Below are 10,165 nucleotides of genomic sequence, written 5' to 3'. Positions count from 1 at the left end.
GCTTCGTCATTATGGGATATTGTGTGTAGATTGATGAGGAAAAAAAACAATTTAATCAATTTTAGAGTAAGGCTGTAACATAACAAAATGTGGAAAAAGTCAAGGGGTCTGAATACTTTCTGAATACACTGCATGCAATAATTGACATGTTTAAAACTGATGTGATACCATTAATCCCAAACTATTCTAATAATCTCATCAATTATTTGATTCAACACAACGTTTAGTCATAACATTCTATAGAAATAATATAATAAATCTATCCATTTATATCATATCAGTTCTATCACCATACTATGGTTCTGTCCTCTGTATGATGTGACCATTAACTCCAGAGTTAAAGAAACAGAGACAGGAGGACACTTTATTAAATTCCAGACCCTCAGAGGTATTTGGCTTTAGATGGATGTTTGAGGGTTAACACTGATCCATCAAGTCAGCTTTTTAATTTCATTGCTGAAGGTAAAAGGCCTGTCTAATATTACATTACTGATGAATGATGTTTTTTCTCTGTCCATTCAAGTCATGTGGCATTGCAGGACATAAGGGAACAGTTTACATTTACACAATTGTTTCCTGGAGGAAAATCAGGGATGGTCATGCTTTTTCTATTTCAGTCAGGGGGAGTGTTTAGTATTGTTTTATTTAGTCCAGGGGAGGGTCATGTAATTTGTAATTGATTAAATGTCATTTTGGTCATACTGGAATATGTTCCGGGATTCTTCTGATGACGAGACCGTCTACAGGGAGGAGGTGAGGGCTCTGGGAGTGTGGTGCCAGGAAAATAACCTCTCACTCAACGTCAACCAAACAAAGGAGATGATCGTGGACAGTGACTGTACGTACAGTGAGGGAAAAAAGTATTTGATCCCCTGCTGATTTTGTACGTTTGCCCACTGACAAAGACATGATCAGTCTATAATTTTAATGGTAAGTTTATTTGAACAGTGAGAGACAGAATAACAACAACAAAATCCAGAAAAACGCATGTCAAAATTTTTATAAATTGATTTGCATTTTAATGAGGGAAATAAGTATTTGACCCCTCTGCAAAACATGACTTAGTACTTGGTGGCAAAACCCTTGTTGGCAATCACAGAGGTCAGATGTTTCTTGTAGTTGGCCACCAGGTTTGCACACATCTCAGGAGGGATTTTGTCCCACTCCTCTTTGCAGATCTTCTCCAAGTCATTAAGGTTTCGAGGCTGACGTTTGGCAACTTAAACCTTCAGCTCCCTCCACAGATTTTCTATGGGATTAAGGTCTGGAGACTGGCTAGGCCACTCCAGGACCGTAATGTGCTTCTTTTTGAGCCACTCCTTTGTTGCCTTGGCCGTGTGTTTTGGATCATTGTCATGCTGGAATACCCATCCACAACCCATTTTCAATGCCCTGGCTGAGGGAAGGAGGTTCTCACCCAAGATTTGACGGTACATGGCCCCGTCCATCGTCCCTTTGATGCGGTGAAGTTGTCCTGTCCCCTTAGCAGAAAAACACCCCCAAAGCATAATGTTTCCACCTCCATGTTTGACGTGGGGATGGTGTTCTTGGGGTCATAGGCAGTATTCCTCCTCCTCCAAACACGGCGAGTTGAGTTGATGCCAAAGAGCTCGAATTTGGTCTCATCTGACCACAACATCATTCAGATGTTCATTGGCAAACTTCAGACAGGCCTGTATATGTGCTTTCTTGAGCAGGGGGACCTTGCGGGTGCTGCAGGATTTCAGTCCTTCACAGCGTTGTGTGTTACCAATTGTTTTCTAGGTGACTATGGTCCCAGCTGCCTTGAGATCATTGACAAGTTCCTCCTGTGTAGTTCTGGGCTGATTCCTCACCGTTCTCATGATCATTGCAACTCCACGAAGTGTGATCTTGCTTATTTCCCTTATTAAAATGCAAATCAATTAATAACATTTTTGACATGCGTTTTTCTGGATTTTTTTGTTGTTATTCTGTCTCTCACTGTTCAAATAAACCTACCATTAAAATTATAGACTGATCATGTCTTTGTCAGTGGGCAAACGTACAAAATCAGCAGGGGATCAAATACCTTTTTTCCCTCACTGTACATACCCCAACCAGAAGCCATGGATTACAGGCAACATCCGCACTGAGCTAAAGGGTAGAGCTGCCGCATTCAAGGAGCGAGACTCTAACCCGGAAGCTTATACGAAGGGAAGCACAGCCGCGAGCTGCCCAGTGACACGAGCCTACCAGACGAGCTAAATTACTTCTATGCTCGATTCGAGGCAAGTAACACTGAAACATGCATGAGAGCATCAGCTGTTCCGGATGACTGTGTGATCACGCTCTCCGTAGCCGATGTGAGTAAGACCTTTAAACAGGTCAACATTCACAAGGCCGCAGGGCCAGACGGATTACCAGGACGTGTACTCCGAGCATGCGCTGACCAACTGGCAAGTGTCTTCACTGACATTTTCAACCTCTCCCTGTCTGAGTCTGTAATACCAACATGTTTCAAGCAGACCACCATAGTCCCTGTTCCCAAGAACACTAAGGTAACCTACCTAAATGACTACCGACCCGTAGCACTCACGTCTGTAGCCATGAAGTGCTTTGAAAGGCTGGTCATGGCTCACATCAACACCATTATCCAAGAAACCCTAGATCCACTCCAATTTGCATATCGCCCCAACAAATCCACAGATGATGCAATCTCTATTGTGCTCCACACTGCCCTTTCACACCTGGACAAAAGGAACACCTATGTGAGAATGCTATTCATTGACTACAGCTCAGCATTCAACACCATACTGCCCTCAAAGCTCATCACTAATCTAAGGACCCTGGGACTAAACACCTCCCTCTGCAACTGGATCCTGGATTTCCTGACGGGCCGCCCCCAGGTGGTAAGGGTAGGTAACAACACATCCGCCACGCTGATCCTCAACACGGGGGCCCCTTAGGGGTGCGTGCTCAGTCCCCTCCTGTACTCCCTGTTCACTCATGACTGCATGGCCAGGCACGACTCCAACACCATCATTAAGTTTGCCGATAACACAACAGTGGTAGGCCTGATCCCCGACAACGACGAGACAGCCTATAGGGAGGAGGTCAGAGACCTGGACGTGTGGTGCCAGGACAACAACCTCTCCCTCAACGTGATCAAGACAAAGGAGATGATTGTGGACTACAGGAAAAAGAAGAGGACCGAGCACGCCCCCATTCTCATCGACGTGGCTGTAGTGGAGCAGGTTGAGAGCTTCAAGTTCCTTGGTGTCCACATCACCAACAAACTAACATGGTCCAAGCACACCAAGACAGTCGTGAAGAGGGCACGACAAAACCTATTCCCCCTAAGGAGACTGACAAGATTTGGCATGGGTCCTCAGATCCTCAAAAGGTTCTACAGCTGCACCACCGAGAGCATCCTGACTGGTTGCATCACTGCCTGGTATGGCAACTGCTCGGCCTCCAACCGCAAGGCACTACAGAGGGTAGTGCGTACGGCCCAGTACATCACTGGGGCTAAGCTTCCTGCCATCCAGGACCTCTATACCAGGCGGTGTCAGAGGAAGGCCCTAAAAATTGTCAAAGACTCCAACCACCCTAGTCATAGAATGTTCTCTCTACTACCGCACAGCAAGCGGTCACGGAGTGTCAAGTCTAGGTCCAAGAGGCTTCTAAACAGCTTCTACCCCCAAGCCATAAGACTCCTAAACATCTAATAAAATGGCTACCCAGACTATTTGCATTGCACCCCCCACCCACCCCTCTTTTACGCTGCTGCTACTCTCTGTTTATTATCTATGAATAGTCACTTTAATAACGCTACCTACATGTACATATTACCCCAATTACCTTGACTAACCGGTGCCCCTGCACATTGACTCGGTACCGGTACCCCCTGTATATAGCCTCGCTATTGTTATTTTTACTGCTGCTCTTTAATTATTTGTTACTTTTATTTCGTATTATTTTATATTGTATTTTTTTTGTATTTGTTTTGGTATTCTTTCTTAAAACTGCATTGTTGGTTAAGGGCTTGTAAGTAAGCATTTCACTGTAAGGTCTACACCTGTTGTATTCAGTGCATGTGACAAATACAATTTGATTTGTTTGAGAATGAGTTGCTTATTATCTCGATGTGTGCCCAATGCTGCCCCTCATCCCTGATTCTCTGCTGGGCGTGCAATATCAAGTGCGCCTAGTGTGGTCTCAATCAAATGATCCATAGCCTATACTATAGGCTATAGGCCTAGGCTATATGAAGAGCATGCTCGGAGAAGCACAGGACAAAGTTACAGTGCCTTCAGAAAGTAGTCATACCCCTTGACTTCTTCCACATTTTGTTGTGTTACAGCCTGAATTCAAAATGGATTACATTTATTTATTTTTCTCACCCATCTACATACAATACCCCATAATGACAAAGTGAAAACATGTTTTTAGAAATGTTTGCTAATTTATTGAAAATGAAATACAGAAATATCTCATTTACATAAGTATTCACACTCCTGAGACAATACTTTGTAGAAGCACCTTTGGCAGCGATTGCAGCTGTGAGTCTTTTCAGGGTAGGTCTCTAAGAGTGTTGCACACCTGGATTGTACAACATTTGCCCATTATTCTTTTCAAAATTCTTCAAGCTCTGTCAAATTGGTTGTTGATCATTGCTAGACAACCATTTTCAGGTCTTATCATAGATTTTCAAGTAGACCAGTCAAAACTGTAACTCGGTCACTGAGGAACATTCACAGTCTTCTTGGTAAGCAACCCCAGCGTAGATTTGGCCTTGTGTTTTAGGTTATTGTTCTGCTGAAAGGTGTATTCATCTACCCATGTCTGGTGGAAAGCAGACTGAATCAGGTTTTCCCTATAGGATTTTGCCTGTGCTTAGCCACATTCCGTTTCTTTTTTAACCTGAAAAACTCCTCCGTCCTTAATGATTACAAGCATACCCATAACATGATACAGCAACCACTATGCTTGTAAATATGGAGAGTGGTACTCAGTAATGTGCTGTAGTAGATTTGCCCCAAACATAACACTTTGTATTCAGGACAAAAAGAAAATTGCTTTGCCACATTTTTAGCAGTATTACTTTAGTGCCTTGTTGCAAACAGGAATATTTTGGAATATTTGTTTTCTGTACAGTCTTCCTTCTTTTCACTCTGTCAATTATTTTATTTTACCTTTATTTAACTAGGCAAGTCAGTTAAGAACAAATTCTTATTTTCAATGACGGCCTACACCGGCCAAACCGGACGACGCTGGGCCAATTGTGCGCCGCCCTATGGGACTCCCAATCACGGCCGGTTATGATACAGCCTGGAATCGAACCAGGGGGTCTGTAGTGACGCCTCAAGTACTGAGATGCAGTGCCTTAGACCACTGCGCCATTCGGGAGCATTGTGGAGTAACTACAATGTTGTTGATCCATCCTAATTTTTCTCCTATCACAGCCATTAAACTCTCTAACTGTTTTAAAATCCCCATTGGCCCCATGGTGAAATCCCTGAGCGGTTTCCTTCCTCTCCGGCAACTGAGTTAGGAAGGACGCCTGTATCTTTGTAGTGACTGGGTGTATTGATACACCATCCAAAGTGTAATTAGTAACTTCACCATGCTCAAAGGGATATTCAATGTCTGCTTTTTTAAAACCTATCTACCAATACGTGCCCTTCTTTGTGAGGCACAGGAAAACCTCCCTGGTCTTTGTGGTTGAATCTGTGTTTGAAATGTACTGCTCAACTGAGGGACCTTACAGATAATTGTATGTGTGGGGTAAAGAGATGAGGTAGTCATTCAAAAATCATGTTAAACACTATTATTGCACACAGAGTGAGTCCATGCAACTTATTATGGGACTTGTTAAGCACATTTATACTCCTGAACTTATTTAGGCTTGCCATAACAAAGGGGTTGAATACTTATTGACACAAGTCATTTCAGCTTTTCATTTTTAATTCCTTTGTAAACATTATTCCACTTCAACATGATGGGGTATTTTTTTTTAAATTCAGGCTGTAACACAACAAAATGTAGAAAAGGTCAAGGGGTGTGAATACTTTCTGAAGGCATTTTCTAAGAAAATGTACTTCCTTCCCCTGTTTTGTGCTGCTGGGATTGTGCAAAACTAGGCTATACTGCATTACACACAGCAATGGATAGGCTATCCCAATCATGAGCATGCCCTGTTCTTGCTGATGTAGACCTAAAGCTTTTTGTGCTGCCTAACCAATGGCTGTGCTGTGTACAGTGGCACTTCAGGAGGCAAATCAAAGGCTTCTTCCAGAAATACATGTTATTTGTCAAAAAAATGCAATATCTGTGCGCACGGACTTGGCCTACTGATGTTCTGTTCTGTTTAAGAGGGAGAGCGTGAAGATGAGAAGGAGGACCGGAGTTAAGCTTGCTACTGCTAGAATTTATTTTAATGAAAACAATATGTTTCGTCGCCCATAGTGAAACTATTCGTCAGAGTTATTGACCTCACAATAAGCCAGATTTGAGAATTTTACATAACTTACATTACTATGAAGCGGCAGCTGTGGAGATGGACAGCGGATGGGTGCTGAAATGCTCATTCGAGAAGGCCTAATTTATTTAAACAGTCTTCATTTTAATTTGACTTTAGGCTACTAACAACAAGAAGGTTTTGTGTTGGAGACGATTTCTTCCTATTCAAGAAGTAAGAGGTTGGCTTACCTGTTTGAGAGACAAAATTATAGTCTACGATCCATAGATTTTATCACCCAATTCCTTCAGTCACGATGCACTCCTTAAATATCTCAAGTGTCAGTGAAGGGCTTGGTGTGTTAAGTTAAAACCAGGGCTCGAATTGAGGGGGTATGTGAGGCTATTGTGACTTTTGTTAAAGAAAATGTCTAAAAGCATAGGCCTGCCCCTTGTTAGCTTTAGGCCCCTTGTGGACCTTATTATATAAAGCGATCTATAACGACGCATTAGTCTGCAATGCTTGAAACAAGCTGTAAAATGCCGGGGAAAGACGTGACTCCGATGCATAAGAGATATCTTTGGTTTGTCTCTATGACATTCAGAGGCTGCACTACAACCTTCTATAGCTGAGGAGACAAAAAAAATACTTTGAAGTAATGTGTGATTCTGTCACTATCAATTGCTGTTCAAAATTTCAACAGGCTATTAAACAACATACCAACTCTAAATCAGTCAGGAGCAAGCCGGGTAGCCTAGAAAGAACAAAAAATGAATTATTTAGGCTATGTTATTATTATTATTATTATTTATTTAACCTTTATTTAACCAGGGGAAACCCATTGAGACCAGGGTCTCATTTTGAAGGGTGCCTTGGGAACAATAAATCAATATAATCAGAATCAAAACAACACAATCAATTTACAATTTCACATTTCAACAAATCAAATTCAAAAGCAACAGATACAATTTCACATCAATCAAAACAAGTGCAGTTCTCCTTCACCACATTCCTCATCAGTCCCGAACAGACCTTTCGAGACCAGAGAGTCAAGCCTCAAAGGTCTGCAGGTCATTCCATGCGCTAGAGGCACAATAACTAAAGGCAATCTTCCCGGACTCTGTGGACCCAAGGACTCTAGAACCATCCAGTCTTGAAAGCGAGTCTGGTGGTGGCTGTATTTCCAATTAAGAAGTAAGGTAGTTAGGGAGTTTTTGGAGAACTGCTTTATATACAAATAGCAGCCAATGTTGGGCCCTTTTGGTAGCCAGAGACTCCCAGCCAACAGAACTATATAAAAGGCAATGATGTGTACGAAAATGTTGTCCAGTAATATAGCTATAGCCTGCCATTTAAGAAATCAATTGTGAAGCATTTGTGACACGCTACAGGCTGGCAGGAGCGCTCAGCATTTCAACAACACAACAACAGTACTTTAACAACATGCCTATGCATTTTGCATTCAGGCTATATAAAATGAATATTTTTGTTTGTTTTTACTTAGAATTAAATAATAATTAAACGAAAAATGTCTTATTAGACTATAAAGTCATTCTACAATGCCTTTTAATTCATTTTAGAAACATGAGTTTGGGCTATCTTTGGTTTGAGGATCATGCGGTGAGCCATGCATGCCTAGTTTGCTAATTTTGCCTAGCAGATGCTCTTATAATCCCATGCCCTAATCACAGTCAACACAAATCTATTTTGTAATAACAATATCATGGAATAAAATATAATAAATTGGAAAATGATAGTTTCCCAAATGAAAGAAAGTTACAATGGCATATAGGCCTACCTGATGATATGCGGCCGCTGTGTTCTCGAATTCATTGATGATCAGATACTTTAGTTGTAACTGGTTCTGTTGCGTTCCATTTTTACAGTTGGTAGACAACTTTAGCACTGTTCAAAACTTAGACTATCCTCTTTTTTAACAATAGCCTGTATAGAAATAAAAATGTCTCCGGTGCTGCAGCATGCGCTCATTCCTGATCAGGCTCTATTGTGGTATTAAAAAACATGTAAAATGACGTAGAATTGCATGAAAGGCGTTTATAAAAGGCTATTTTTTCTCAGACTGCAAATAATAAGATAGATTCATGCATTGCTTTTATTATAATGGAGATCTTTTCACCCCTACCCTTGTCCACAGTGGTCTGCTAATCACAACCTTCTGGCTACAGTCATGGTCAAAGGTTTTGAGAATGACACAAGTATTGGTCTTCACAAAGTTTGCTGCTTCAGTGTTTTTAGATATTTTTGTCAGATGGTACTATGGTATACTGAAGTATAATTACACGCATTCCATAAGTGTCAAAGGCTTTTATTGACAATTACATTAAGTTTATGCAAAGAGTCAATATTTGCAGTGTTGACCCTTCTTTTTCAAGACCTCTGCAATCCGCCCTGGCATGCTGTCAATTAACTTCTGGGCCACATCCTGACTGATGGCAGCCCATTCTTGCATAATCAATGCTTGGAGTTTGTCAGAATTTGTGGGTTTTTGTTTGTCCACCCGCCTCTTGAGGATTGACCACAAGTTCTCAATGGGATTAAGGTCTGGGGAGTTTCCTGGCCATGGACCCAAAATGATATTTTGTTCCCCGAGTCACTTAGTTATCACTTTTGCCTTATGGCAAGGTGCTCCATCATGCTGGAAAAGGCATTGTTCGTCACCAAACTGTTCTTGGATGGTTGGGAGAAGTTGCTCTCGGAGGATGTGTTGTTTCCATTCTTTATTCATGGCTGTGTTCTTAGGCAAATTTGTGAGTGAGCCCACTCCCTTGGCTGAGAAGCAACCCCACACATGAATGGTCTCAGGATGCTTTACAGTTGGCATGACACAGGACTGATGGTAGCGCTCACCTTGTCTTCTCCGGACAAGCTTTTTTCCGGATACCCCAAACAATCGGAAAGGGGATTCATCAGAGAAAATGACTTTACCCCAGTCCTCAGCAGTCCAATCCCTCTACCTTTTGTAGAGTATCAGTCTGTCCCTGATGTTTTTCCTGGAGAGAAGTGCCTTCCTCGCTGCTCTTCTTGACACCAAGCCATCCTCCAAAAGTCTTCGCCTCACTGTGCGTGCAGATGCACTTACACCTGCCTTCTGCCATTCCTGAGCAAGCTCTGCACTGGTGGTGCCCCGATCCTGCAGCTGAATCAACATTAGGAGACGGTCCTGGCGCTTGCTGGACTTTCTTGGGCGCCCTGAAGCCTTCTTCACAACAATTGAACCTCTCTCCTTCAAGTTCTTGATGATCCGATAAATGGTTGATTTAGGTGCAATCTTACTAGCAGCAATATCCTTGCCTGTGAAGCCCTTTTTGTGCAAAGCAATGATGATGGCACGTGTTTCCTTGCAGGTAACCATGGTTAACAGAGGAAGAATGATGATTTCAAGCACCCTCCTTTTAAAGCTTCCAGTCTGTTATTCTAACTCAATCAGCATGACAGAGTGATCTCCAGCCTCGTCCTCGTCAACACTCTCACCTGTGTTAACGAGAGAATCACTGACATGATGTCAGCTGGTCCTTTTGTGGCAGGGCTGAAATGCAGTGGAAATGTTTTTTTTTGGGATTAAGTTAATTTTCATGGCAAAGAGGGACTTTGAAATTAATTGCAATTAATCTGATCACTCTTCATAACATTCTGGAGTATATGCAAATTGCCATCATAAAAACTGAGGCAGCAGACTTTGTGAATATTAATATTTGTGTCATTCTCAAAACTTTTGACCACGAC

This window comes from Coregonus clupeaformis, unplaced genomic scaffold (assembly GCF_020615455.1).
Source record: "Coregonus clupeaformis isolate EN_2021a unplaced genomic scaffold, ASM2061545v1 scaf0195, whole genome shotgun sequence".
Taxonomy (NCBI): Eukaryota; Metazoa; Chordata; class Actinopteri; order Salmoniformes; family Salmonidae; genus Coregonus; species Coregonus clupeaformis.
The sequence above is the reverse complement of the archived record's forward strand: the minus strand, read 5'-3'. Positions refer to the sequence as shown.